Source organism: Sciurus carolinensis, chromosome 6 (genome assembly GCF_902686445.1).
Source record: "Sciurus carolinensis chromosome 6, mSciCar1.2, whole genome shotgun sequence".
Lineage (NCBI taxonomy): Eukaryota > Metazoa > Chordata > Mammalia > Rodentia > Sciuridae > Sciurus > Sciurus carolinensis.
This window is the reverse complement of record NC_062218.1, coordinates 28,003,750-28,029,873: the sequence shown is the minus strand read 5'-3', so window position 1 is coordinate 28,029,873 and position 26,124 is coordinate 28,003,750. Positions and strand designations below refer to the sequence as shown.

The 26,124-nt window shown below is 41.2% G+C and overlaps 2 pseudogenes; one reads left to right on the top strand and one right to left on the bottom strand.

The window, feature by feature from the left end:
* The first annotated feature begins 322 nt into the window (after window positions 1-322).
* LOC124986285 (growth arrest-specific protein 7-like) lies at window positions 323-1,221 on the top strand (annotated as a pseudogene).
* Window positions 1,222-18,791: 17,570 nt separating this feature from the next.
* Window positions 18,792-25,792, bottom strand: LOC124986283 (60S ribosomal protein L7a-like; annotated as a pseudogene).
* Window positions 25,793-26,124: the final 332 nt, after the last annotated feature.

Below are 26,124 nucleotides of genomic sequence, written 5' to 3'. Positions count from 1 at the left end.
AACAAACCAGGATGTTTCAATTATAGAATCCATTGACAACACAGTAGAAGAAATGGCAGAGAAGGAGTTCAGAATTTACTTAGTAAAACTGCTCCATGACTTAAAGGAGAATATAAGGAGTGAAATCAGAGATATGTGTCAGGAGGTGAAGGATCACTTAAATAAAAAGATGAAGATCCTGAAAAGAAATCCTTGAAATGAAGGAATCAATAAACCAAAATAAAAATTCAATGGAAAGTAGCACCAACAAAGGAGACCACTTGGAAGACAGAACCTCAGGCAATGAAGACAAAATATATGAATCTTGAAAATAAAGAAGAAGATGATAAAGTGCGAGACGTTCCCTCACCCAGACACAATGCCCCACAGCAGCTACTGAAGCCACTGAGTGGAGCTACTGTGACTACTTCTGGGCTGATAAGAAAGACCCTCAAGGCAATGGCACCATGGAGGTTTGAACTGCTCCTCCAAAAGTAACTGAAAGGCAAACAAATGCAGAAAGAAATGTCTGAATTCATCCAAGAGAGGATAAAGATTAAAGAATATGAGAAGAACTTGGCTAAGCTCTCTCGGAACTCATTGGCAGCACAGGAGGAAGGCTCCCTGGGAGACGCATGGGCTCAGGTGAAGAAGAGTCTGGCAGATGAAGCAGAAGTGCATCTCAAGTTCTCTGCCAAGCCTCACAGCAAGGTAGAGAAGCCCCTAATGAACTTTTGTGAGAACTTCAAGAAAGGCATGAAAAAGGTGACCACCATATCGCTGACCTCTGCAAGCAACTCGCCAGCTGTATGCATGGGTGGAGAAGGCCCGGAAAGCCCTCACAGAGCGGCAGAGAGACCTGGAGATGAAGACCCAGCAGCTGGAGATCAAACTGAGCAACAAGACAGAGGAGGACATCAAGAAGGCACAGAGGAAGTCCACACAGGCTGGCGATGACCTCATGCGCTGTTTGGACCTCTACAACCAGGCCCAGTCCAAGTGGTTTGAAGAGATGGTGACCACCACTTGGAGATGGAGCGGCTGGAAGTGGAGAGGGTGGAGGTGATCCAGCAACATTTGTGCCAGTGCACACAGCTGTGGCACCAGATGGACATGTTCGACCACAGCACAGTTGAGCCTGTGGACCAACTGCTTTGAAAAGTGGACCCGGCCAAAGACAGAGAGCTGTGGATCAGAGAGCACAAAACAGGCAACATTCACCCTGTGGACATGGAGATCTAGACACGCCTGTGTGGCCCCCGGGGTCCTGCCCAGGAGAGGGGCTGGGTGTCCCCCGGAGAGGAGATGGTGGCTCCCACTGGGTGAAGCTGCCCTCCCACCCACTCTCCTGACCACTGAGGAGAGAGGAGAGAACTGGTAATTCCAGAAGGGTGATCTGGATGGCCCAACTGGGGATCCCAAACATTCTCAGGCCAAGAAGACAGACCTGCAACCCTGCTTGCCTCTAAGACTGAAGCCCCCTAGTCCCTAGGCCGTGCTTGTTGCTCTGAGAACAAACAGAGGCTGGAACTTCGTGGTCCCTGCTAAGGTCCATAGGGGTGACCATCACACACTTGTGCCCTTGGATGCCCCAAGGCCCATCCTCCAGCTGGTCCCTTTATCTCTGGGACTTTGGAAGATCAGGGGAGGGCCGCCTCTGCCTCCAAGCCAATGTCAGGATCAGAATCATAGATAGAAGGCACCATCAGTTCAGCCTGCATCTAGAATCCCGTACAGCCCTCTATTTTTCTCATTGCATTCTGAGAATCCAAATCTGGCTTTTCTTGGTCATTTTTCATCCCCATGAGTCTGGGGAAGGCCTGTTTTCTGTCTTCCCAGACCAACCCTGCCTGGAGAGGTCAGGATAGAACTACCTCATTCTGTAAATTAGCTCCAAGTCTGAGCATTGAATCATGGTTCCTATCAGACCAGGCATGATCTCTGAAGTCTCTGGAAATCCCAATCCATCCATTCCTCAGCTGCTTACTCAAGGCAGTCCCCATTCCCACCTTGCCACCCCTGCCCAGTGTCACTGAAGCCAGAACTGGGGACAGGCAGTCAGTGTAGAAATAGGGGATCAGGTCAAATAGGGGAAATGGAGGACATGAAAGCCATCTGCCTCTGGAAGTTGGAGACTGTCCCTGGGAGAGTGGAATGTCAAGGTCTCCGGAGTCCATTGATTACCAGATTTACCTGTGCTTGTCAGGGACTACAGGCAGGGAGCTGCTACTTAATGCCCCCTGGGCCCTTGCCTGGCTGAATCACTTTGGCCCTCCCCCTGCCCATTCACTTCTCACTTTTATGCATCTCACCTGCAAAACCAGGCCTAGTCACATAGGCAGGAAGGAGAGATAAGCTGGGAGAGAACTGGAGAACAAAAGAGACCTTAACCTATAATAGATGTAGGGCGTGCTCACTTCTTGGGATTCTAGAACATCAGCCATGGCCCCCTTCTCCCCCTTGGGAGAAGTCTGTATTATTACTACTTTTAAATAAAACCTGCTTAATATGCTTGCCTTGGTGCGCTTCTCTAGTGTTCAAACTTCAACATTAGAGGGAACAGAATTCATCACCTGTAAACGGCGGTATCATCACTAGAGGGAGCTTTCCAAAGTTCTCAGCCAACAAGACCTCCTTCAGCTCTGTGCATGTCCAGAGGCTTTGAGGGATGAAGATGAACCAGCTCACCTCAGAAAGCAGATAGGGTCTATCTACCATAGTGTCCTGTCCAACACTGGGCTACCCCGACCAACACTCTCTCGGGCTGCCCACAATGGGCTTAATGGGGCTAAGTCAGTCCCAAATGGGAGACAGGTTAAGGCAGGTCTTTGTCATCCCCCATACGGTTCCATCTGCTTATGCATGATAGAGTTTGGACTGCTGTCTCTTTTATGGGCATTGCAGACTCTCATGGCCATAGGAGTTCCTTGCTATCCAGGCATGTCCTGTCACCTGGGCCCCCAGCTCCTCTGAACTTTCCAGAGTCCAGTACTAAACCCTCACTTGGTGCCAGAACCTCCTTTCCCTCTGTCCATCTTCCCTGGAGAAGACCAGGCCAAATGTGACTCAGGAAGCTTTTCAACACTGCCACTGGGTTCAACCTGTCACTTCCTACTATCACTACTACAGCAAACATGATATCCACCAAATTAACCTAGAGAATCAACCTGAGGGGACTGGGAGAAAAAATTGACACAGTGGACAAGGAATAGATTCTAGTCGGAAACCCATGCTCTGAGAGTCTATCTTTCTTCATCTTTCCCATCAATGGCTTTGGACTTGACCCTTACATCTCCCATGGAGGCAAAATTCTACAGGCACAATTCACTGATCTTTCCCTCAGTTTTACGTGCTAATAATGGATGACATTAAACTTGAATCTTTTGGCATCTCTTCCATTAAATCGGAATTGCTTTCTCATAGTTTATATTAGAAAGATGTCCAATATACTAAATAAAGCAAATCAAAAAAATAAATAAACAATATAAACATGAGATTGATAAAACAATTCATTTCACAATAGCATTAAAAAAACATAGGAATAAGTTTAATCAATGAGAGCCAAGACTTGTATATTCAAAACTGTATAATATTGCTGAAACATTTAAACACAAAACTAAACAGGAGAAGATTCTGTGTTCATGGATTGGAAGACCTACTATTGTTAAAACATCAGTACTACCCAAAGTAATTTACAGATTCAGTGCAAATCTCTGGCAAAAATCTCAATGATGTTTTTACAGAAATATAAAAACACATTCTAAAATTCCTATCTCAAACCCAAATAGCCAAAACAATCTCTAAGAAGAACAAAGTTGGAGGTCTCACATTTCCTGATTTCAATACTTAGTACAGAACTACAGTAATCAAGAGTGTTCAACTGGCATAAACACAGATATACAGACCAATGGAATAGAATAGAGAACCCAGAAATAAACTAAAAATCCTAGGATACCTGATCAAATGTTTTTCCACAAAAGTGCCAAGATCGTTCCAATTGGAAAGGGACAGTCATCTTGTCAAATTTTGCTGGAAAAACTGGGCATCCACATACAAAGGAACGAATTTGAACCCTTACCTAACACCTTCTAAAAAAATTAACCCAAGGGCTGGGGAGATAGCTCAGCTGGTAGAGTGCTTGCCTTGCAAGCACAAGGCCCTGAGTTCGATCCCCAGTACCGCAAAATAAAAAAAAAAAAAATTAAAAAAAAAATTAAATCAAAATGGATCAAAGCCCTAAATATAAAAAGTGAAACTATAAAAATCTTAATAGAAAGCATAGGGGGAAAGCTTAATGGCATTGAATTTCTCCAAAATGTCTTGGTTATGACAATAGAAGCACAGGCAACAAAAGCAAAAATAGACAAATGGGACTATGTCAAAATTTAAAACTTCTGTCCATCAAAGAAATAATCAAGAGTAAAAAGGCAGCCCATGAAATGCAAGAAAATATTTTCCAGTCATATATCTGATTAGTGTATCCACGTAATATGAAGAAATCCTACAACTCAACAACAAAAACAAACAACCCAATTAAAAATGAGTAGAAGATTTGAATGGATATTATTCCTAAAGAGATACACAAATATCAATTAATACTTGAAAAGATGATCAATGTCACTAATCCTTAGGGAAACGCAAATCAAAACCACTATAAAATACCATCTCACACCCATTAGGATGACTTTTATTAAAAAAAAAAAGAGAGAGAAAATAAATTCTATCAAGGATGTGGGAGAAATTAGAACCCTGTGCATTGATGGTAGGAACTTAAAATGTTACTGCATCTATGGAAAACAGTATGGGGCTCTTCAAAAATATTAAAATTGAACTGTCATGTAATGCAGCAATTTCACTTCTGGGTATGTACTCCAAAGAATTGAAAGCAGGGTCTTGAATAGACTTTTGTACATTCACGTTCATAGCAGCATTGTTCACAGCGGCCAAAATGTAGAAATAAGCCTCATGTTTATCAGCAGATGAATAAATAAACAAAATGAGGTTTATACACACAACAGTCTATTCAACCCATAAAGGAAGGAAATCGCGACACATTCACTACGTGGACGAGTCTGAAGACATTGTGACAAGAAGCCAGGCACTAATTGACAAATGCTGCATGTGTCCACTTACATGAGGCCCTTGGAATAGTCCCCATCATAAAGACAAAAGGCAGCATGGTGACTGACAGAGACTAGGAGGAAGAAAAGGGAAATGAGGAGTTACTGCACCAAATTTCAGTTTAGAATGATGATTCTACAGATGGATGATAGAACAATATGAATGGACTTAATGTCACCAACCTTTAAAACACTGAAGATGATTATCCATTCATCTATCTCTAAGTCGTAGGTGTGCTTCCACATTTTGACAATTGTAAATAATTTTTAATGATTAAAATAATAAATTTCTATTGTGAGTATTTTGACACAATTTTTTGAAAATCAGGAAAATAACCAGGCATAGTGGCACACACCTGTAACCCCAATAACTTGCGGGTCTGAGGCTGGAGGATCGCTAGTTCAATGCCAGTCTCAGCAACTTTGCAAGACCCTCAGCAACACAGTGAGATCCTGTCTTAAAATGAAAAATAGAAAGGGCTGGAGATGTGACTCAGTGGTAAAGTGCCCTCTGGGTTCAAGCTTCAGTACCAAAAAAAAACCAAAAAATCAGTAAAGTAAACCTTCACATAACCAAAACATTATTAACTGAATGTCATTTGCTATCCATGTAAATGGGTATTACCTGACCCTGAAGGAACATGCCTGATATAGGTATAAAATTTGGTCCATCTTAGTCTATTTTGTGCTGCTGTAACAGAATGCCACAAACCCGGTAATTTACAATGAACAGAAACTTATTGGCTCATGGTTTTGAAGACTAGGAAGTTCAAGATTCAGGGTCGGCATCTAGCAAAGGCCTTCTTGCTCTCTCATTACATGGCAGAATGCAGAAGGGCTAGAGAGAGCAAGGTGTAGGGGAGCCTTATAAAAGTTCCCTTTAATAGGAATTCACTCCCATGATAATTGCATTTCTCACTCGTGAAGGCAGAACCCTGGTGACCTAAAGGTCCCACTGCCCAGCACCTCCATGTTGGGGATCAAGTTTCCAACACATTCAAACTATGGTAGACTCCAAGGAGAGACCTAGGGACAAGGAAAATTAAAGGCAAACCAGATGGAATAATAATAAGCGAAGTCTAGACTTTGTTAATTGTTTTGAATAGAGAATAACTGCTATGGTTTGGATATAGTTCGAGTGTTTTCCCCAAAGCTTCATATGCCGGAGGCCTGATCTCAGTGTGATGATGTTGAGAGATGGTGGAACTTGTAACAGGTGGGGCCTAATGGGAGGTAATTAGGCCATTGGAGGGATCACTCTCTGAAGAGATTAATGTAGTTCTTATGGGATCCTGGTTGGTTCCCACAAGAGTGAGCTATAATCAGAGTAAGCATGGCACCTGAATCTCTCTCTGGCTTTCCGTTTGATCTCTTCTGCATGTGCTCCCAGAAATGTGATAACATCTATCATAAGGTCCTCACCAGAGTCAAAATAATGCAGTGTCACACTCTTGAATCTCCAGAACTGTGTGCTAAATAAACCGTTTTTCTTTATAAAATATTCAGCCTCTGCTATTTTTGGTATAGTAAGAGAAAATGTCCTAACAACTATCCCTAGGATGGAATTATTTGTTGCAGGAAGAGATATTAAAATTTGCTTGTTGCCATTGTTGCTTATTTGAAAATACTTTCAGGAAACCCAAAACTCACTGATTTTATGTTTCTGTTTCTGGGATCCCATGAGGGATTATGCAGAGGATTATGGTAGAAAAACACCTGGGCATGGGGGTATACTTCAGTGGAAATGTACTCACCTAGCATGTGGGAACTCTGTGTTCAATTCCCAGCACAGTGGGAAAAAGAATGTGAGCCAGAAAGAAAAAAGTATGTAGAAGTAAAGGCACCCAGGTGCAGTGAACCATTAGAGAAGAATGAATCAACATAAGTAAATGGCTAAACTGCTCAAACCCCTTCTGAAGGAATATGGAAACTACAGGGGATATGGAACACCAGAGGCAGATTCCAATACTGCAGAAAAAGACATAGCAGAAGAAAGTCATGCAAGTCCTAAAATCAAAGACAGGATGTAAAAAATATGAAAAGCTGAAAAAAGCCTAGGATTTGAGGATGAACAGATGGCAGAGAGTACAGCCTTCAAGAGACACTTCAGTTCAGTCTGAGGGAAATTCCAGTTGACACAAATGTGAGACTTGGGGAAAACAGGCACATTACCAAGATCCAGGAGAAATTTCCAAGGGATACTGGTGGCAAACAATTGGAATGGCTTTCCTGGGGCATCTCTGCTGAATCTCTGCTTAGACCTGAGCCATTCTTTTACAAGAGGCATACAGGACTAAGAATACCTGTTCAGGAGAGAGTTTGGAAGCTATGTCACTAGACAGAGTTCTGACCTCTGGAACACAGGGGAAGGTAAAATTAAGAAGCTTGAAACAGTTAGATGTCTAATAAAAGAGCCTCAATTAAACATGATAACCACAAGAAGACAGGAATGTCTACACCACCAACCTCCAAAGGAGGGAACATTTTTCTTCTGCATATATGAAATGTATGGTTCTCTAACTCATCTCTTGGTGAGGTTATGGTCTCCAAAGAGCAGACCTGGAAAGACTGGCTTTCTGGTAGGGTTGGAAACAAAAGGATTCCTCTGCCTGTTCTCCATCTCTCATATCTCATGGTCTTAGTCTTTGGTAATCATATATGTCTAGAGTAAGCTTTGTGTATTTAGAAACATAGGGTGGGGTTGGATGGATCAGGATTTGGAATTAAATTTAAGTTTCTAAATATGGTAGGTATGGGACTGGTGCTGTGATAGTCCTGTGAATCCTATTTACTCTTTGGAGTCTTTAAAAGAGAGGCACATTAGAATCTTACTGTTGAACGAATTCAATGTCTGAAGAGTCCAGTGGACATCAGTGAGAGGGCATCTTGTTGCAGTAAACTTGACTCTACCAGGCACCAGTCTGAGAGCCCTCAGGAGGAAACAGAATGTAAGAAAAAAGGAAAAATATTGGATTTTATCTAACATCAATGTGAATGTGCTTAATGTCACTGAACTGTATCCTTAAAAAGGCAAATTTCATGTTAAATATAATCGTATCACAATTTTTAAAAATCCTGTATCTATAAAATAAAATTTGAGGATCATCTCCATCCTATCTTGACCATCTTAGAGAAAAACCAAAGTCCAAATATTGAACCCCCTTTTTTCTTATAAACTTAAAAGAAATTAAATTTTTTTTGAGGTATTTGGCCTTGGATTGAATGATACTGTCCCATAACCTATCACCTGCAAACTGGAGAATCAAGAAAGTTGGTGGTATAATTCAATCCAAGGCCAAATGGGAGGAGAGGGATTGGTCCTAGTGTAAGTTTGGGAGCCCAAATGCCTGAGAAATATTGTGATCCAACGGCAGGTGAAGATGAATTCTCAACCCAGATAGAGTCAGTTCACCCTTATTCCACCTTTTCATTCTCTTCATGTCCTCAAAAGACTAGATGATGCCAAAATTCACTGGGGAGGACCATCTGCTTTCCTCAATTTGCTAATTCAAATGCTGTTCTTTCCAGAAACATCCTTACAGACATGTCTAGAAACAACATTTTATCAATTATCTGGGATCTTTTATGTGAGTTAAATTCTCACATAAATTGACCATCACACTATGCAATCATCTCTACCATCTCCAGAACACTTTTCCTCTCCCCAAATGGAAATGTGATAACCATTAAACAATAACTCCATCTCCTCCTTCCCCCAGCCCCTAATGATGACCATACTACTTTCCTCTTAAACTAGAATTTTCCTATTCTAGATATGTCATCTAAGTGGAATTATACAGCATGTGTCTATTAGGGTTTGACTTTTTTCACCTAACTTAATTTCTTCAACTATCATAGCACGTGTTGGAATTTTCTTCTTTAAGGCTTAATGAATCTCCATCCTAACCTTCATATGTAATTCCTCAGTTATTTATTATAGATTCTCCATCCAAAGAGCAAAGACCTTTCTTGATAGTTTCCTGAACCTAGTTCCTCCCTTGAGTCCCCATAATATATTGAGATTTTATCTTTCCAAATCTATTAGAGTGTCCTGAATCCCAAATAATCTTCCTGATCTAGTAATAATAAAAAAAAAATTCCCTTTTCTAATTTCTTCTTTAAAGATTATTTTTAAAGAAGTGTTAACAAGGAAAACAGATACGTAAGGCAAGAGAAACTGTTGTGCTGCACATTAACAGACATATATAGTCCTGAAGAAAAGACTGAATTTCTTTAGGACCCTGTGATTTGTAAAACTGGTAGTAAGTTGTATATTTTAGAATAATTTTGTTTTATAAAAAATGATTTAGGGCTGGGGAGAGAGCTTAGCTGGTAGAGTGCTTGCCTTGCAAGCACAAGGCCCTGAGTTCGATCCCCAGTACCGAAAAAAAAAAAAAAAAAAAGATTTAAATAAACACTTTCACACTTGAGGGACAAGTTTCCATTACATAGAAACATCAGTTATGTTGAAAGCTTACTCCCCCACAATGCTGGATAAACTAAACATTGTTAAAATTCTTAAGACATAAAAAGTAGTTACCACAGAATCAAGCACATAAATGAAGAGCAAGGAAAAGTATATCCACCTGTTTTCTGTTACTGTAAGAAAAACACCTGAAGCTGAGTGATATATATATATAAAGAAAAGAAATTTACTTAGCTCATAGGTGTGGAGGTCAAAAGTCCAAATGGCATGGCTCTGGCTCTGGCAAAGGCCCTCCCAGCTGCATCATATCATGGTGATGGCTTTATGATGGGAGTATATGTGACAGGGATAGACCCCTGGAGAAATAGGAAGCCAGAGAAATGGGGAAGAGCCAAATTTTCTCTTTTATAATAAACTTCTCTTGAGAACTAACCAGGACCCCACAAAAGTACATCAATTCCTTCTGAGGACAATGACCCCAATGACCCATCACTAGGCCTTACCTCATAAAGATCACACTACCTTTTTTCCCCCCTACTGCCTTTTAACATTTCTACACTGGAACCAAGTGTCCAACACATGGACCCAGGTGGACACAAACTATATTCAAATCATAGGAAAGAACTATCCATAATTTTACACAAAATCAAAATAGAAAAGTACCTTTTTTTCTTCTAATGGAAGTCCTGGTTGCTGCATTTCACTGCACCAGTGTATAGTCCTCTGGTTGAAGTTTTAAGTTACAAGTTCAGTGTGCTCATGTTCTTGGTCTTGCTGCTTCCTGCCAGTGACAGATGTTCATGGTCCTGTAATTTGAGTTTCCCTAGACTCAAATTTAGCCTGGAGGTAAAAATCAAGGAGGTTCAAATTTTAGCCTGGAGGATGAAAATCAAGAAATACACATCAAAGTGACAGTAACAAAGGAACAATCTTCCAGCTTCAAGGCCAAACTATTCAGTTTCTTTCTTCTCATTGAAGATGTCTCCATGGTAACTCACTTGTACCTCCAAACAGCCATCATAGACCCTGTGGGAGATTGGATGTCGGCTCTCAATTCTGCACTCCCTTCCTGAAACAGAATTAAATATCCACAGCCTTTGCCATATGACTTTTTCAGCCTCTCCCGCTGGAGTAGGCATAGTACATTTTCATGACCCACTGATATTGGGCTTGACTGTGTGATGTGTTTGTCAATGGAATATTAATGGATGTCATCTGAGCAGAGGTTTTGAATGTGCTTGCATGGTTTGGCTTGCCTTCTTGAACCTCTGCCATCTGCATAGAAAAGTTATTGGTTCTTACATGAGAAACTTGTGGGAGAAATTTGAACCAAACACCCAGCCCGAAGCAGAACTGCTAATCTGAACATGTAGAGGTAAGTTACGTAAGTGCGGTGTTTATGTTGTTGTAAGCCACCGAATTTTGGTGGTGTTTGTTGTGTTTTATTTTTGGTTTTATTATTATATAGACTTATTGCAGCAAAACTGATTACGCTCCTTCTCTGACTCATTCCCAGAGTTTATTATGTCATTCCAGTAGTCACTCCTCACCAAGTATGCACTATGACCCTTGCTGCACAGGTATCCACCCTGCTTATTGTGAATGATGCCTCCTTCTGTTATCTCTGTAACATCTCCCGTATCTTTGGAGTCAGAGGAATGGTACAGTTCCTCTGCATAACTGCCAACCTGGGTTAAATTCTGTGAGGTTATAAAAGGAAGCCATCCATTCTGCTGTTATTGATAGCTCTTTAGCAGTACAGGACCCCTCCTCCCAGGAAACTGGTACAACTAGGTCTAGAGATCATTTGAGACACTCCATAGGGATGCACTCCAACCCTGTCTCCTCACCAATCCAAACAATGCCTATGGGTTTGGCATGAATACCCTTGTCAGGATGAGTTGCTTTCCTTCTACAATACCACTGGGAAGACTAAGGTAAAGTCGTTGTCTTTTAATTGAATGTGGTTTATATCCCAGGAGGCCAGCTGACGATCTGTGCAGCAGTGTGTTAGTCATATTTTTGTCACTATGACCAAAATATCTGACATAAACCACTTGGAGGAGGAAAGATATATTTTGGCTCACAATTTCAGAGGTTTCAGTCCATGAGTGGTTAGTTCTGTTGCTCTGGGTCTGAGATGAGGCAGACCATCATGGCAGAAGGGTATGGTAGAGGAAAGCTTCCCAGCTAATGGCAGTCAGAAAGCAGAGAGTTGTTGGTGGGAGGGACCAGAAGGGATAAGACATAGTCCCCAAGGGTACACAACCAGTGGCCTACTTCCTCCATCCATGCCCCGCCTTCCTACAATTTCTACCTCCTCCCAGTAGTTCATTCAAATTATTAATCCACCAGATTAATTGACCCACTGATGAAGTTAGAGCCCCTATGAGCTAATCATTTCCTAAAGCCTTATATCTGGATATTGCTGCACTGGGTACCCAGCCTTTAACACATGATGCCCTGTTTACAGTGAGAATCAAGAGTGAAAAACAGAGTCGAAGGACTTGAAAAGCTTTCCATTTGACTAGAAAAAGAACTCACTAAGTGTTGAGGCCAAGAAAGTTCTGGTTGCTGAAAAGATTAACACTATTAATGAGAAACCAAGTACTTTGCACAGAGACAATAGTAAAGGTACCTTGAGGGTATCTCAGGAAAAGCAAGACACCACCATCAAAGACTCAAGAGTGCAAAAGTGAAAACTCTTTTAAAAAATTTTGCCTAGAAAAGAGAGCATCAGGGGCACCCTGCTCTCACAAAGCCACCTAAGAAGATTATTCCCCAGGACTTAGGTCACCCAGGAATTCAGAGGCCTCTACAACCATGGTCCAAGGGAACCAGACTACTCTTTGAGTTGGCAGCAGACCTTGGCCTCATCCACATGGTACTGGTTTTGTAGGTATGAAGAATTCAAGAGTTATGGGGTTGTGGAGGCTTCCACCAAGATTTCAAAGGAAGGCCTTGAGGCCAGGCAATGTACCCCAGGGTCAGAACTCCTGTGAGCATTCTCTGAGGGGTGATGCATGAAGTTTAAGAATGAATCCCAAACTTCAATGGAAATCCCAAGAAGTTAAAGATGCCAGGAATGTGAACCGTCCACCAAGAAAAGCTTCAGGCAATGAGCAGAGCCAACTCAAGAGACAGGACATGTGATCTGCAACCCGCAAGGGTGTTGGAACAGGGCTTCCTAAGCTTTGGGGGCCCAAATCCCCACCACCATGTGTCACCGATGCTGGACGCAGAGCTCTAGGACCAATGTTTACTTTGCTGGGCTTCTGTCTTGCTGAAGCCCCATCACTCCTTTCTATGTCCTCATTCCTGTCTTTTGGAATGGGAATGTTTATTCTGTGCCATTGTATACTGGAAACATGTAACTTGCTTTTTTGATTTTTATAGGGGCTCACAGCTAAGTATGCCTTGAATCTCACTCAGAGAAGATTTTGGACTTGAACTTTTTAGAAATGCTGGAACTGTTAAGGTTATAGGAACTCTTAGAAAGGACAGAATTTTTCATTGTGTGATGGGCATGAGCTTTTGGAGTCCAGGGGTACAATGTTCTTCTTTGGATCTAGAATGTCTCCCAAGCTGTGGTGTTGAAGATTTGATCCCCATTGCAACAATATCCAGAGGTGGGGTTTTGGGGATGGGATTGGCTATTACCTCATCAGTGAATAATTAATTTAATTGATTAATAATTTGAATGGACTGTGGTAGATAGACACTAAAGGCAGGTGGGGTCAAACTGGAAGAAGTAGGTCACTGATTGTGTGTCTTTGAGGACTATGTCTTGTCTCTAGTCCCTCTCTTCTTTCTTCTCTATCCCTCTTTCTCTCTTTTTCCTGGCTGTCATGTGCTGAGCATCTTTCTTCTGCCATGATTTTCTGCATCCTCTCAGGCTCAGAGCAATGGAGCTGACTGACCATGGATTAAAACCTCTGAAACCACAAGTCAAAATGAATCTTTCCTCCTCCGAGACATTTATGTCAGATATTTTGGTCACAGCATCAAAAGCTAACCCAATACTTCCTTTTAAAAAAATTGTAATCAAAACACAAAATTGCACATATTTAAGGGACAGTGTAATGATTTGATACCTGTATATGATTGCAATGATCAAATCATGGTAATTAAGATTCACCTCTCCTTAAACTTTGTGTGTGTGTGTGTGTGTGTGTGTGTGTGTGTGTGTGTTAGAAAGCTTTGAACTCCTCTATTCTAGTTATTTATAAAATATATAATAAATTATTGATCCAAGTTCATGAAGGCAGAGGCCTCCAGTATCTTAGCGACCCCTCTAGATTTTGCATAGGCTCTGGTGCCTAGCCCATGTCTCTATAGCAGGGAAAGTCTCAACTGAAGCTGCAGCTCAGAACCAGAAGGCACCAGTCAAATCATGGCTCAGTTGCAGCCGGAGACCCAAAGTGAGCTGACAATTAACTTAGTGTTATGCATGATTTCACACAAGTTCTGCAGCCAGGATGTCAATTATGTTGTGTGGTAGGAGGAAAATAGGGATGACTATCTCTTAGCATTTGAAACTATCTTCTGTGTGAAATTTTAAGTTTTTAAAATAAGTCTTCCACAGTGGTTGGGGTAAAAATGATCACCTGAAATCAAATTGTATTGAATATATCATAATTTTTAGTCCTTTTATTTTTGGAGAATTTCTATCTGACACAAAATAGACCAAATAGTACACTAAGGTCCCTGATCTATACATAACCTAACCCCCCAAAACCATCAATCATGAGTCATCCATACCCTCATCTATTTACTCTTCTCCAAAACTATTCTGAAGCAAATCTTAGATATGACATCACTTCACCCATAAATATTTGAGCATGCTTCTCTAAAAGATAAGGGTTTGTTTTGCTTTGTTTTTTGCTACTGGGAATTGAACACAGGGATGCTTTTTTTAAATTTTGAGACAAGTCCTTGCCAAGTTGCCCAGGACCTTGCTAAGTTTCTGAGGCTGGGTTCGAATTTGCCATCCTCCTACTTCAGTCTCCTGAGTCACTGGGATTCAGACATGTGCCAACACATCCAGCCCTTAAAGATAGGTTTTTAAAACATAGCCATTGTGTTAGTCATTTTTTTGTTGCTGTGACCAAAATACTTGATAAGAACAATTGAGAGGAGGAAAAGTTTATTTGGGTTCATTTTTTCAAAGATTTAGTCTACAACTGGCCAAATCCATTGCTCTGGGCCCAAGGTAAGACAGAACATCATGGTGGAGGAAAGATGCTCACCTCATGGTAGCCAGGAAGCAGAGCAAGGAGGGCCACAGGGAAGATAAACCCTTCCAGGACATGCCCCCAGTAACCCACCTCCTCCAGTCACACTGCACCGGCCTATAGGTACCACCCAGTTGGTACATTCAAACTAGGATGAACTAATTAGGTTACAGCTCTCACAATCCTACATTAACACAGATACTCACATCCAAACCATAACAGTGCCTCATAATTTGATTAGGATACCACTCTCATAATCTCACCATTTCCTCTCTGAATGTTTCTGCTAACGCAGATGATTTGGGGGAATACTTCATATCCAAACCATGACAGCCATACACAATTATTCCATCTTGAAAAAATCTCTTAATTGTGTCAATTCTTCTGTTAGTGTTCAAATTTCAAAATGTCTCATAAATGTTACAAATTTTTCTGATTTTTCTTTGTAGAGGTTTTTTTTGAGGGGCGACCGGGGAGGATATGGGATCCAAATAATGTCCACAAATTGCAAATGATTACTATGTCACTTAAATCTCTTTTAATCATCGTTTCTCCTTCCATTTCTTTTTATAACACTTGCAGTTTATCTGTTGAAAAGACCAGATTATTTATCATGCATAGTTTTCTCTCCTGGGGAAACAAACAAAAAAAAAAAAAAACAGTGTCTATTTTTCCTCTGCTCTCACACCACAACAATCAGAAGAGAAGACTTTTGTGACCTCGAAAGGTGTGGGGACTTCTCCCACCAGCAAGCAAGCAGTGCTTCAGCAGAAGACACTGGCTAGGGGTCCTCTACTTCAACTCAGTTCTGACACTATCTACCTGCAGATAGCATCAGATTCCACAGGTTGGAGGTTCAGTGCCAAGACTGTCCCCCACCCCACTTCAGATGCCAGTCATGAGCCAAGTTGTTTTTACCTGTGCTTCTGACCAACCAAATAAATATCAGGTTCCCACACCCCCCTCCTTAATTCATTTGCTTGAGCAGCTCACAGAACTCAGGGAAACACTTCCATTTACAGGTTTATTATAAAGGATATTACAAAGGACACAGATTAAGAGGAATCTCCAGGTGTTCAGTTATTCAGAAGCTCTCTGACCCCTGTCTTTCAGATTTTTATGGAGTTGTGGAGACTTCATTGCATAGGTAATGTTAACAGATTGGATGGGGAAACCCAGTAAGACCCATCTGCTTTAATATTCGTGTTGACCTTTCTGTCAAGAACCCTTCTGGTATGAGGAGGGTTTTATGACCTACTGCTGGAAAAGTCAGAGAATTTCTTTATGGCCAACTCCAAGATGGAATAGGGAATGATTAGAATTTCTATAATGCCCCTTGGATAAAAGAAATAGTAGTTTCCATAGCCTGCCTTGGGGAAGGAGTCATAAACCAGGAACAGGGATGAAATCCAAATATTCCTTTTACAATATCACAGATTCTAACAGTCATGGTTTTGCTTAGTGCATCAGTTGATGCTCCTCTGTCATCTTCATTTTCTATAAACTAGTAGTTGGAATTAGATCAGTATTTTTCAGTATACAAATCTGGAAAATTGAAAAACACACAGAATAAGAAAGCACAATTTATTCAAAGTTCCAGCCCTTTAAGCCTCTTTTTGAACAGTAAACAGTAAAACAGGAAACACTACATTCACTTCCAAAATCCTGCCCTTCAAGAATAACCACAACTGCCTGTCATGGTGCCAGGCAACTATATGCTACCTTTAATCCCAGCAACTTGAGAGGCTGAGGCAGGAGGATTGCATGTTCAAGGACAGTTTGGGCAATTTAGTGAGACCCAGTCTCAAAATAAAAAATAAAAGAGATCTGGAGATAAAGTTCAGTGGTAGTGCACCCCTGGGTTTAATCCCCAATATAGAAAGAAGAAGGAGGAGGAAGAAGAGGAGGAAGAGGAGGAGGAGGAGGAGGAGGAGGAGGAAGAGAAAATAGTTCCAGTTCTTTAAATTGAAGGATGTTATGATGGTTAATTTGTATGGTCAATTTGACTTGGCCATGGAAACCCAAATATTTGGTCAAACATTATTCTGAGCATATCAATAATAGTGGTTTTGGATGAGATTCACATCTAATTGGCATACTTAGTAAAGCCAATTGCCCTCCCTAGTGTGGGTAAGCTTCATTCAATAGGTTGAAGAATAAAGCAAAGAGGCTGACCTTCCTACTGGAAAGAAGATACCCCTCCTACCAGACAGCTTGAGCTGGGACATTTGTCATTTTTCCAGTCTTTGGACTCAAACAAAAACATTGTCTCTTCTTGAGTCTCAACACTGCCAGCTTTCAGAATGGCACTTACACCATAAACTCTTCAGGTTCTCGGGCCTTCAGACTTGGATTGAACTACATATCTTTCCTAAGTCTCCAACTTGGACTGTAGATCTTGGGACTCCTCAGCATCCCCAACCACATGAATCAATTTCTCTCTCTCTCTCTCCCTCTCTCCCTCCCTCCTCCCTCTGTGCATGTGTGTGTGTGTGTGTGTGTGAGAGAGAGAGAGAGAGAGAGAGAGAGAGAGAGAGAGAGAGAGATTTTCAGAATTATTCCTCAGTACCTATGCAGAACTGCTTCCGGGACTTCCTTGGATACCAAATTCGTGGATGCTCAAGTCCCCTTTATAAAACGAGTAGTATTTGCATATAAACTATGCACATCCTTCTGTATACTTATAAATTATCTCTAGATTACCCATAATACCTAATACAATGTAAATGCTATGTAAATTGTTGTTTTACTGAATTGTTTAGGGAATAATGAAATTACAAGGAAAAAGTCTGTACATGTTCATTATGGACACAATTTTGGCAGAGGATGTAATATTTTTAATCTGCAGTTGATTGAATCCATTTTTGGATTCAATTCAATTCCTCAGATATGAGGGCTGATACATTCTCTCTCTCTCTCTCTATATATATATATATATATACATACATATATATAATATATATATGAAATAGATATATACATATATATATGCACATATATATAGTTGGACAGGTTCTCTGGAACCCCTAATATAGAAGGCTAAGTGGAGGGGATAGGATTTGAACTACACCTTGAAGGATAGGTAACATTGGTAGAGACAAGGGGAAAGGGTGTACCAGGAAAGCAAAGTGGAAGAACCTGGAGTGAATCTACTCTGTGGGACTCAGAGGGGAGGTTGGGAAGACTACAGCTAAAACTTGGGGGTTTTTAGTTATGCAAGTTTTTGGAGGCCATGGTAAGAAATATGTGCATATTCCTACAGGCAAAAGGATCATTGACCAATTTTAGCAAGGCCAAAATCATTGGTGTTGAAGAAGTTAGGTGTGCATGCAAAATAGTTCAGAGCAGCAGGATTTGTCATTTCATCACTATTCACAATAGCTAAGATGTGAAAATAACCTAAATGTCCATCAACAGATGAAGGGATAAGCAAAATGTGGCACATACACAGTGGACTATTATTCAACTTTAAAGAAAGAAGGAAATCCTACAATAACATGAAGGAAACTTGAGGACATTATGCCAAGTAAAATAAGCCAGTCACAGAAATAAAAATACTTTATGCTGCCACTGATTTGAGGTACCTTAAAATATCCAAAAATGTAGAATCAAAAAAGGAAATGGTGGTTTTCAGGACTTGGGGAAAGGGCAAAATGAAGAGTTACTAATCAATAGGCATCACATTTCAGTTAAGCAAGATGAATAACTTTTAGAGAGTGGCTAGACATTATCTTTATAGTTAAATGCATTATAAACTTAATTTGTTAAGCTGGGCATATGGCCTGAACCTGTAGTTCCAGCTACCTGGGAGGTTTAAGCAGGATGATCGCTTGAGCACAGGGGTTCAAGGATAACCAGGGCAACATAGAAACACCCTGTCTCCAAAATAATATAATAATAATAATAATAATAATAATAATAATAATAAAAGTTAACAGAGTATATTGTCCCTTAATAGTTCTTTTTTTTTTTTTTTCCACTGGATGAAGGACAATTTATTATTTTTATGTACAGAAACCCAACAGTGTACTTTCATCCCAGTTTCGTGGCAAGTTCTTTAGCCTTTGCCTTTTCCAGCTTGGCGATTCAAGACACAGATTTTGGACCCAGGACATTGCCTCCCCAGTGGCGATGGATCTCATCATGTCTGTCATTGTAGTTGGTTCTGATAGCTTCCACCGGCTTAGCCAGAGCTCCTTTATCTTCTGAGTTAACCTGTGTGAAGGCAACTGTGGTGCACGTCTTCCTGTGAACCAGACACCCCAACCTGGCCTTCCCCTTGAGGATGCAGTAAGGGACTCCCATCTTGTGACACAGGGCAGGCAGAAAGACAACCAGCTCAATGGGATCCACGTCATGTGCAATCACCACCAGGTGAGCCTTCTTGTTCTCTACCAAGGTGGTAACAGTATTGACCCCTGCTCGAAGGACTGGTGGTCTCTTTGTGGGGACATCCCCCTTGCCAGCAGCCTTCTTCTCAGCCCGGACCAACAGCCTCTGCTTCTTCTCCTGCTTCATCTCTGGTCTGTACTTGTGGGCCAGCTTGAGCAGCTGGGTGGCTGTTTGGCGGTCCAAGGCCTGGGTGAACTGGTTAATCATAGGAGGCACTTTCAGCCGCTTATAGAGAATAGCCCTTTGCCGCTGTAGCTGGATGTAGCGGGGCCACTTTACGAAGCAAGTAAGGTCCCTTTTGGGCTGGATGTCCTGTCCAGTGCCGAAGTTCTTCCGCCTCTTCTCGAACAGCAGTTTCACCACCTTCTTGGCTTCCTGCTTCTTGACCACGGCGGGGCCGAGCTACCTTCTTCCCCTTGGCCTTCTTTCCTTTCCAGCATCTTGGGCTGCTGGAGGAGAAAGAAAGCCATTAATTGTTCTTAACACAATAAAATAAAAATAAATAAAATTTCTTTTAAAAAGTAGCAAGTTTTCAAGGCAAGTGCCTTGTGGAACTCTAAAGGAGCCCATGAGTCTCATTATCAATCTGGTGCTAGAAGTCCCACATGACACCTATAACCAGGTTCAGGTGTCCTCTCAAAGTAAGATTCAAGGTAAATGAAGGTTGTACAAACTATGCCTCCATATAATCACATGCTCATACCTGACTGCTTGACATGCCCTCCTACTCTTTGCCCTTTTGGCTCCCTGTTTCTCATACTGCAGTGCCTGGGATGTGTCTGCTTGACTTTGGATGCATCTCTGGTTGCCAGTCCTTGCTCAGAGTCAGTTTTGGAGTCTGGGAGAGACTTACACACATTTTTAAGTGTTTCTGGAGTCATATTGCCAATGCTTAAAAAGAAGTTCTGCCTCTTTAAATAGTAACTTGAGGCAAGTGCCTTGAACTTTCTAAGTCTCAGTTTCCTCATCTGTTAAATGGGAAAGTCATAATGATTCAAATAATAGAGTTATTTGGAGGATTAAATAACATGGCACATGTAACCACCTGGCATAATAGTGGGATTTGTTTGTTTGTTTGTTTGTTTTGCTAAAACATATGCAAAGCAAAAGATCTCTTCTTCCACTGCTCTATATTTTACAGAGCTGTTGAAGTCACTAGTGGTCCTGAATTTTGGCTTCAGTATTTCATAGCTGTGTGTTACAGTTTCAAATAGTTTCTCTGGGAATACTGGATTTTCAACACTGCCAAGCCACCAGGCTTGTCCCTAATCCATTGTACCCAGTCAGTTGACTGTCTCCATTGGGAGTAATGATGATGATCTCTTGCCTATGCCCTGCCCCGCTGTGGGTCCTGAGGTCCTTTCCTGGCAGGCTGAGCTGACTTTGATCAAGAAGGAAGTGTATCATAGAAATCTAAGCCACCATGGAAGGGATCTAGAATCAGTCATGCTGGGATGGGCCTAGAGTCTGCTATGCTTGAACTTCTCATGCCACCAAACCACAGGTATGTGCCAGCTTCTGAGTCTCTTTGCCCTACCCTGTTTCTTTTCCTGGTGTGAATGAGGAATCCTCCCTTCCACAAGCCTGCCTTTGTTTGAGGGAGGCTTGCCTGGCCTGCCTTGCCATCTCTGGCCCAAAAGTGCTCTCCTGGTTTTTCTCTAAAGGCTTCATTGATTTTCCTTTCACATTTAAATCTGCAATCCATCTGCAATTGATTCTGTCTCTGGTTCCAGGGTTCTGCAGAGAAATGAAATAAAAATGGTTGGTGCCCATTCGTTGGACAGTGATATCTGTCCAGGCTGTCCTGCAGCTCCTGCCTCCCTACCCTCCAGAGCTGACTTTGTACCTGCCCAATTCTGAGTCTGAATCTCATACTTCCTGCTGAGTCCGGGTTCTCAATGGCCTCCTCTAAAGTCCTCTTTTCATCACACTAGTCAGAGTTGGTTTCTATTCCTTGCACTCAGAGATCCCTTATTTTTACACTCCCAGAATAGTGGATGGCTCAGGTCTAGCTGTCTGGGGCAAAGATTATAAAAGGGAAGACCCAGTGGAATATAAAGGAAGAAGTACAGAGATTACCATTAGTGGAATTTAATCTTTCATATTCACTTCTCTTGTGTAGGAGGCTAGATATACCTAATCCCAGGTATTGTTCAGAAATTGGGCAACATGAATAGTTGTGACATTGTTTATGGTGCATATACTGGGCATTGGCAGCAAAGATGCTATACCTGGGGTATCCAGGAGTCTGCCAGTAGGCTCCTGTACGTCTTTGTAGGTTCTAGACCATTTGTCATAAACAAAGTCCTATTATAACAGAAGAAATGCCTCATCCACACTCAGCCTGCATCATAATGGCTGAGATGATCAAGGACACATTTTGTGGATAAAACTGAGTGTAATGTCATTGATAACAGGTGACCACAGGACTTCTCTCCAGGCAGGCTGAGTTAAAAAAAAAAAAAAAAAAAAAAAAAGGACATTTAGCCAATGGAAGATCATACCAATTCTCTATGCCCAAGGTACAACTTCTTGGCAAAAGGGTGATCTCCCACATTTGAGGCAAAATGCCATATGGATAAGCTCTATCTTTGCAGTCAGGACCTTGGGTTCAAATCCTGGCTCTTAGCTTATTAATTATGTGACCCTGGAAATGTTACTTAACTTCTCTGTGCTTCAGTTTCCTCATCAAAACCTAGGAATAAGGTCCTTATCCTCTCTGAGAGGACCTACTCTCTCCCTTGAGTGTCCTCTTTCCCTCTTCTTATCTTTCAATAAACTCATGCCTGTAATTCTGAGCCAAAAGATAGTGAAATGTCTTAAGTCGTTCTGGCATGATTGTAAGACTCAGGGTTTGAAGAGGGGGCCTCGGGCTGCCTCAGTTGTGTGGCAGGCCCTCTGTCCTATAACACGTTTGCCACCATGTTGTCAAGGGTTACCCCAATTCTATTCTGGTTACTTTTTCTGTTTAGCCTCTTCTGAACCTCTATTCTTCACCTAAGATTCTTGAGGACTAGAAGAAAAATCTTGAGATAATAAATGTTTCTTTGACTAGAGCTCACTCTAGTAAGGACCAAAAGATCTCTTGATTGGAACTCTAATGTCATAGCCCTCGGGGGCCTCAGAATTGAGGCTTTCACCCACTGTCCTTTTGGGAGACAAACTTGCCCACTGGCAGTTGAATTTTTGACAAGGGTAAACCCTTTTAGAATCTGAAGACTCAGAATCCCAATTCCCATTAGGGTAAAGAGACCTCTTTCTCTTTCTATTACTCTATCTGTATCTCCAGACCAACAAAACATCGTAGGGCCTCCCTCAAGACTCATTTCAGTGGGAATTCTAATTCATGTCTAAGCACAGTTCCCTGCCCTATGTATGCCTCATCCCATCACCTACCAACTGCCACCATGGACTTTTGAATTGCCCTAACACTACGTATCCTTAACTGACCATGCTCCACCTAACAGAGAACAAGAGTACTTCCCCCTAACTTTACCCTCTCTCACCAGGAAGCAGCCAGATAAATCGACACCCAAATGCCCTAAAATAATTTGGGGACCCAAGTCCTTAGTTGGGTGAGCATGGAAAAGACAATGAAGGGTGACTGAAAACCACAGGGAGCCCCCCTCATAATCACATCCCTTGAAGAAAAATTATTGTTTCAAGATCATGTCACACACAGGTGGCCTAGCGCCTTCTTTATCACAGAAACTGTCAAAACCCTCAATCACCCTGGAAACCAAAACATCAAGATCCTCATAAAAAAAGCTTGCTAAACTATTCAAAGGGTAATAAGTCAATGAATGGGGCAGGAAATTGAGGCACTCCCAAAATCTCCAACTCTGTGAGCACTACACTGTCTTTTGTAAGTGGTCTATGCAGTTCCTGTGCTGTCAATCAAGTCAAAGGTGGACCTGGGCAGGATTCTCTAAACTTCCCTGGGAGCCCCAATTAAATTGGAGGGTGGGAGGGGCCTGCCATCCTTGTCCTTTCTGAGAAGACTCACTCTCTCCCTTAAGAATGTCTGTTTTCCCTTTTCCTACTCTTTCAATAAACTCATGCCTCTTACTTGGGGGGGAGAGGGAGGGGACCCTAGTGATAATAATAGTGTCTTGCAAGAGGTTCTGGGTTCAATCTTATAAATAATAATAATACCACCTACCTTGTAAGGTTGTCAGAATTAAATGAATTTAGAATCTAGTTCAACTTTCACATAGAAACACAAAGTATTTTTGCACAGTTTTAACATGCTCTGAACTTCAAGGGAATGTCATCATTGTGTATGTGAAATGATGGTTGCACCATGCTCTGTTCAGCACCTTGGCAGATTGTTTAACCATTTCGGAGAATTGCATCACTGGTGCCTCCTTAATTAACTAGTGTATCACCTGATTCAGTCTCTACTTGCTACGGTTGTATCCATGGAGATTCTTACGCAGGTGCGAGCACCTGATATACTCAGTATCTTCCAGAAAAGTTACCACCAAATCTTAATATACAGAAAGACATATAATATTATTAAAAATTTTTCCTTCTCATTTTTCTTTGTTCTTCCACTAAAGTACTATGATTTTTAACTAAAAAATTAAATTTTTACTTTAAAATGAAAAAAAGTTGTTATACATATAATATGTATAACTTTCATTTCAGAAAAGAACAGACAATATTAAAAAATGTTTGTTGTAAAAGAGGACATTTGGGTTTGATAAACTTGAGAACCATAACTTTATAGGGATTTTTTTTTAAAGTAAAGCTTATGCTGAAGTAAACATACATGCAGAAAAATACATAAATCATGAATGAATTAAACATTTTTTATAAATTTCCCATTTACAAATTGAATTTTTATAAAGTACCCAACCATTCTGATGGACTCTAATACTACAGGACCCCTCTTAGTCATTCATACCAACTATCCTGACTTGTAACAATAGAGATTAATTTTGCCCATCTGTCAAATTTCATGTAAATGATAGTATATGATCTGTACTTACTTATGTTTGTTTTTTTCCTGCTCAATATTATATTTGCAAAAATCATCTCTGTAGCAGTAGTTCATTCATACTTGTTGCTGATAATATTCTATCGTATGAATAGAATAGAAATTATTTATTCATTTCACTATCAATGAACACTTGGGTAGTATCTGATTGAAACTGATTTGAATAGTTGCTTCTATGAATATTCTTGTACATATTCTTTAGTAAACATGAACACACATCTGAGGTACACCTGGGAGTAAAGTGTTTATAAGTATGCATCACTGAATTTGAATGAATAGATTCTGCCAAATAAGTTTCCAAAGTGGTCGAAACAATGGCACTTGTACCAGTTACAACAGTTCCACTTGTTCCACGCTCTCTTAGACATTTAAATATTTTCATCTAACCCCATGTCAGATAATCTTCACTGTGTGGCCTTGAGATTTCACTGCATTTAACTAGAATGGTGGGTGTGTGGTCAACCCAGGACAGAGTTCCAAGTCCATGTCCCCTCTGAATGTATACAGGGTTGGGCACTGGTTAGGGCATTGTTGGCATGTCCTATGAGAAAGGCTTTGACTGAGTCTCAGCCAAGCCCAGCAGTCAGCTCTGGGGCTCCCACTCTGTTTCATGGAGAGGATGACTTACCCCACACTCCTCCATGCAGAGAGAAAGGGTCGTTCAAGTGCTCCAGCCTAACCAATGCTACTGGAGTGAAGTGGGGCTTGTTATACTCAGGTGGAGGAGTCTGGAGTAGGCAGAAGAAAGGACACAAGGGGTCTATCTGACAGTTAGAAAGCATAGTCAAGGTAGGTGGAAGTGGGGGAAAGCCAGGGTACAAATGAGTGTAAAGATACATGCAAATTAGCTGTATCAGAAGTGGGTTGTAAATTGAAAAATTAATTAATTATATGGAGGAAACTTTTGTTTTTCTTAGACATCAGCTCTTTCTATGTTGCCTAAACTGGTCTTGAACTTGTGGGCTCAAGCTATCCCCTGCCTCAGTCTCCCAAGTAGCTAGGACTACAGGTATGCAACACCATGACTGGGTGGTGAGGGAGCTTTTTTTATGACCATCACCAAAGGGCAAATAATGGAAAAAATAAAGGCTCCTTTGCCTCTTGAATTCCAGTTCTCCAGCTTCCTTCCCCAGAGAAAGGCATGGTCTTTCTGGAAACAGTCTTTGTTAATTCAAGCACACACAGGTATCTTTAATAAATTATTCAACCTCTTTGGGTGTCTTCATCTGTTTTGTGCTGCCATGACAGAATGCCAAAGCCTGGATAATTTACAAAGGACAGAAATTTATTGACTCACAGTTGTGGAGGCTGGGAAGCCCAAGATCAAGATGCTGGCATCAGGTGAGGCCTTCCTGCTGTGTCATCATATGGTAGAAGGTGAAGGACAAAGAGAAACTCACATAGCAGAAGAGGAGAAGAAAAGACTACACTTCTGTAAGCCATTTTTACAGTGGCTGTGTTAGTCAGCTTTCCATTGCAAAATGTCTGAGATAATCAATATAAAAAAGAAAAGGTTTATTTTGACTCATGGTTTCAAGCTTTTAGTTTATGATCCATTGATTGACCTCATTGTTTTGGGCCTGTGGCAAGGCAGTACATCATGGAAGGAGTTTGTGACAGAGGAAGCTGCTTACCTCATGACAGGCAGCAAGCAAAAAAGGAGGAAGGGACCTGTGTCCCACAATCCTCTTTAAGGGCAGGCCCACAATGATCCAAAACATCCCACTAATCCCACCTCTTAAACTTTCCACTACCTCCAATAACACCAAGCTGAGAATCCCAAGCCTTTCACAAATGGACCTTTGGGGAACATTTTAGATTCAAACTACAGCTGTGGCTTTAATCAGTTCACAACCTAAACAATTCTCAATGGGCCCCACTGTTGCCTTGGGGATCAATTTTCCAACACATGCATTTTAGAGGGGGCAAAAACTTTTAAATCATAGCACTGGGCTTCAGAATCCTTATCCT